Below are 5,549 nucleotides of genomic sequence, written 5' to 3'. Positions count from 1 at the left end.
GACTGCTATTGCACGTTGCAGTCTTGCAGTCATTTTGGAGACGTTTTTGATATACGGCAGAGTAATCCTTCTCTGTTCTACACAGACCGAAGAGGAGAATTTAACCCACCCAAAACCGCACCAACCATGTCACCTTGAATGATGCTGAAGCTTTTGTAAACCAACCGACAAGCTTGGTGAACAGACGTACAACACTTTCATATGCAGCACCTGACATCGACTGTTCTTTCCAGTGGTCAGACATTGTGTGACAAATATTTTGGCTTCATGTGCGACTGTGTTGTGTGCTAAAGTCCACTGCTCCATAACAAACGTCAAACAATGTTTGCACTTTCTAGATTTGGCGAATTTAAACGTTTGGTTTCTTTTATATAACTCGGAACCCATTTCACCAAGGTGGGAAAATACTGATGGCATCCAAAATATTTTATTTCGTTTCGTTGTTATATGCATTGTTCGCCTGGTTGCCCAAGCCTAGACAGGAAAACTCGAGACGCAGAGGTCGGGTTCGAACCGCTATTGGTCAGGTCAGTAAATTCGCGCTCTAACCACTTGAGTCGTCTCGTCCTCTCTGTCTCTTTTTTAGGTAACGTTTCTCACTGGAGGGAAAGTTGCAAATGATCACAATGAGCTACACACTGAGCTGTGGACAAGCAACCTATCGCTGTGCTTCACCCCAATTTCTCCAAGATTATTCTTTTTTCCGCGGAAAGTCTTTGTGTTCCATGATTATTCAGTTGCTAATGGGAAAATCAATATCCATTTGGTTGCTTTGCCGATGCTTATTGCCTGTGCACCGTTGATGTTTTCTTGTTCAAATTATTTCAGGCCAGATAACGCACCCCATTTTTATATATACCCTATAGTGATTTCTGACTAAATTGTTTGGATTTTATTCACCCGAGCCTTGTGGATTTCCCATAGATCATTTTGTAGTTATTCAAATATTTCCGTTACTGTTGAAACGATTCTGAAAGAAACTTTTGGTTTTGGGTACACTACAAGTTGACAGCGAGCATCGAAGTCAGACATTTTATTCGTCCAGCGCCTATCGTCTTACAGTTACGAACAGGTTGCACCTTCCTCCGTGACCCTTTAGACTTTACTGTGAGTGTCCGTGTGACACCCACACAGTCTCTCACACTAAGGTGGTCAGTGGTTAACGGTCTGACCAAAGATAACCTTGGCCCTCTAGGCTGGGATGGCTAAATAATTGCGGTGACTTATTCTTCGAGAGAGTTGATGCGCTTGCATTTCAGCCAAATACTGTTGCGTTTAGAACCAAGAGCTTTGGTCGAGGACTCCCATCTTCCTCTTAACCAAGCCTGGAGCTATGATGATGAAGATGACGGTGATGATGATCATCTACTCAGCGCATCATACACAGCAACCCCACGGTTCAATAAAAGAACAAAAGGTGCACAAAAGTCTGCTTTATTCAGATCGGAGTGGAAGCAAACAACCTCAGGGGTGCCAACTTTTTCTTGAATAAATGTATTTTTTAATCACTTGCAACAGAGGATAACGGGCAAAGTTAACACAGTACACAAGGTTGAAAGCAGAGCCCACCAACTTGCTAAGAAACTTAGAAGGGCAATTAAAAACCGGCTATTCAGTAATATAGTATAGAAATGAGTGTGGTCCGCCAGTGACATAAAAGTGAGAATAGCGGGAATAAAAAATCGCGTGGAATAAGATTTGAAAAGATGGTGAGAACCTTGGAGTTTGGGACGCAGTGGCAACAGTAGTTAGTCACAATCGTCGACATCTCTTTGGGATTCACATGGCTGCACTTCTTTTTCAGCCATTGCGACTGACTGGGTTAGGTAAACTAATCTGACCAACCGAGTGACTTGAAATAAGGTTTTCCCGCAACAGTCAACAACTAGTAAGCCAACTTGTTTAGCTCTCGCAATACTCTTAAAAGGAAATTTCGTATAATATCTAAAAATCGTTTGTTTTCGGGTTTTGGAGTTTATGTATATTGTTGCCATACATGGGGTAGAACTGAGCACGAGACGCAATACAGTCACTGTAAAGATTGGCATACATGTTTAGGATGACAAATTTTCACACGCAAATCCAGCTGATAAGACACAAAATAGAAGGCGGTGTCTATAAAGCGTATAACATCAAGTGAAGAATGATGCAGGTTTTCAAAAAATTGCTTACCGCAGCATTCCATAAGCAGGAGATTTTCTTGCTCTCTGTCTTTAGATTTGCTAGTCCCGTCATCAAATCCCAGAAGGTTGCATTCATCTACGTAAGCCTGAAAGTTGTTCAAGTGATCAAATTTCACCTACTAGCTTGAGGATAGCAGTGCAGTTTGGGGATGAAATGCAGTTATTCTCGCACTGGAGATGCTTTGTCGAACGCGATCTTCCCACCCATTTGTATAACGAGCTGGGTTTTCTCTCTTCCTTCCAATAGACAAGGCGGCTGTTGCACTTGCGGTAAAACTGGTGGATGCTGGGGAGTGGTTGACAGTTTTTCTGACAATGACTGCCATAAAATACCAGTCCTAACGCTATGACTGGACCGAAGTTGAAGGGCACATAGAGCATTTTGTTGATTTCCCGCATGAATGGCCTATTTCACATAAATTTTCACCTACAATGTCTTTTTGTCCAATGGTGTGCGTTTATTGGCTAGCGGATTTCTGATTCGACAGCGTTCTAGTGCACTGCATTGATCTAAAATGGAACAAAGAGCGAACAAATCTGTCATTAGTTGGAACTAATTTCTTCATAATACTTAATTCTTTGAAAGCACACTACACATTTTGGGCTGTGCATTATCAATTGAACATAGAAGATTTATTTCAATTACACTTCAAATTGGTAATGTTTTGGCTTGTGAGAGAGTTCTATTGTCATAAATTGAAGATCACAATTGTCAAGCAGTTTGGAGTGTGTTTCAGTAGAAAAAATTCTATCGAAATCTTTGACTGCGTTATCAGAATATTGTAGCTTGCACCTAACCAAGAAGGGAACCAAATACCTGTCCCAACTTGAATAAAAGCCACAGATAATGTCTTCTATTCTAAGACATCTTTCGACATCTCAGCGTGGAAACTTGGGGGTAGACGATTTTGTAGACTACTTGGCAAAAGGATCAAATATACAAGGTATTTAATAAGTGAATACACATATTCTGGAGGCGCTTTTGACTTGGCAAACGCACAAGCAATGTGGTCCTGTAAATAAAACCGTGTACATGCAAGTGTTCAATACGGCCAACGGAATAATGCTGTTGTTCAGTTTACTTAATCCTGTGACGTCATTTAGAGGATGGCTATAGACCGGAATGCACTCCGATCGTTTGTTCGCGTAACTCATAACCGATGCCCAAAATGTTCATGTATGAGACTAAGAGCAGTGTAGTACTCGCGCGTTCGGAAGCAGGATGGCAAACAACTTTTCTTAGGATAAATTATGTTGCGTGGTGTGAGAGCCTGTGCTACTCCGACCGCGTCCAGCTTTCGTAGATTTTAGAGACAAGGAGGTCATCAGAAGGAAGAGTAGTCATCATCTGAATTCCACTTGAACTTACCCTACCCCGAAAACAAATTTTCGCACCATCACAAGCCCACAAAGAACAACGACATCTATCAGTGGCAGCCGCTGAAGTGGAAGATAAATGAAATGAAAAAAAAACATCAAAAACGAGAGATTCAGTTGGTTTCCTCGTGGGTCCCTCGAAAATCCAAATTAGTTTGCAAATGACTGTGTTCAGATCAGCATCAATTTGAGACTTCTCCAATCCAACAACGCAAGATTTTGACAATGACACTAAAGCCATACAGTAGTCGCCACTTGGCACTCAACACTGGTCTGTTGCACTGCTACGATGACGTCTTACTGGTTGTTTCTCTGTCTGCCTTAAAACCTGGTCATCGTGGTGACTTGTTCACTTGGCCTGGTGAAGCCTTTTGGCATCAAAAGCCCAACGTTGCCCAAATAAAAACCAACCCACTGTTTAACCAGCTATTGTGAAACGAAGGCTTATCTTTGTTTGCGGTTAAAATGACGCGTTTCTAGCAAGGTCGATAAAAAAGAAAAACAATATCTTCGCGTTTTTTAGACTCCTGGTCATTGTAAAATGACCGCGTGTGACTACGAGCACGCAAAGTTTTAGAAGTCCACAGAAAAAACGACAGTCACCAATCATACGACTGCACGTTTCTCACGAATATGCAAATTCTGTACTGTCTATGATTTGCTTCGAAATCTACTCAACGTATGCAGGAGGTCAAATAACTCATATAGTACTGATAATATTTGCGAGTAATATCCTTCAGGCAGTTCAAAACACCGACGCTTCAGCTGAGTGGGATAATTTTGGACTGATTAAGTGTGCCTGGGTGTTGCATTCGGGCGTTTACCCGACGCTTAGAGAGACACTTTCGAACATTGTGGTTCTCAGGTTGAGCAACATTGTTTTCACTTTCGCGCAAAGATTTTATTTGCGTTTTACATCGAACAACAGCATCAGAAAGCTTCGTGTCATTTAACGGCAGATATGCAACGGCCGTTCATTACCAGCCTAGAAACTAACATTCTGTTTCCACTTACTGAACATCGGCTAATCTTTCCTCTTGCTGTGTCCGAAAAATGCAGACACTTCAGTAGTTATTCTGCATTTGAACATAAAATTCACATTCTGTGTTGCATATATCATTGAATTCTAGAGTGGTATCTTCTAGGTTGTAATACCTACCAGTGTTAAGTGCAATCACAAAGCCGTGCAGCTGGGCACCAATTACTCAGTTGTCTTTTTTCCAACAAAACTATTTCTCTATGGTGTTGTTATAAACATCACTTGTTTCGTTAGGTTTAGTTGAGCAGTAGACACACCACGTGAGACATCTGTGTTCATTATTGTTCAAAGCTATATAGTTGACAAAGTAAACAAACTTTTCTGAAATAATAAATTTCACGGAGAGACAATGGAGGGTGTAGGCAAAATTGGAAAACAATTAAACTTGTTTGGGTAAGAAGAGAAAGTGGAAAAACCTATTTGGTGGTCCAGCCCACGTGCTGTTTTTTTTAATTCCAACACAGTGATGGGTGTTTTCCACGGTTGAATATTTCGCCGATAGAACTTCATGAATTTTTTTTGGTGCTCACATTTTTCGCGTTTTCATGAACGTCTTAATAAATTTTTGCATAGATTTAAAGGCCGCGAAGTGGGTGACCTTTGAACCTTAGACAGTCTAACTTATAATTCACGTCTTTTTTAAATAAAATAATAAATAATAATAATAAATTATCATTATTGATACAGAACGGCTTTCGTGCCGCTGATGTTCATTGCAATGAGTCAGTAAATTTAAACAACGGCAGAAATCAATGAAGCTGAAATGACAAGCTCTCTTTGATCAGCTGTGTGCAAAACAGTAGAGAGTAAGTGTTTCTGGGGCAAAAACATTTGCTTTTTAATAAAAAGGATACAAAAACAAGTTATGTGGGTCACATTCTCGATGGATTGCATTTGAAAAAGCTCAGAAAAAATTTGGACACGATGCGTCTTAAAACTAAGGTTATTCT

The sequence above is a fragment of the Opisthorchis viverrini genome (genome assembly GCF_000715545.1).
Source record: "Opisthorchis viverrini unplaced genomic scaffold opera_v5_110, whole genome shotgun sequence".
In the NCBI taxonomy this organism is placed as follows: Eukaryota; Metazoa; Platyhelminthes; class Trematoda; order Opisthorchiida; family Opisthorchiidae; genus Opisthorchis; species Opisthorchis viverrini.
This window is presented reverse-complemented; position numbering follows the sequence as displayed.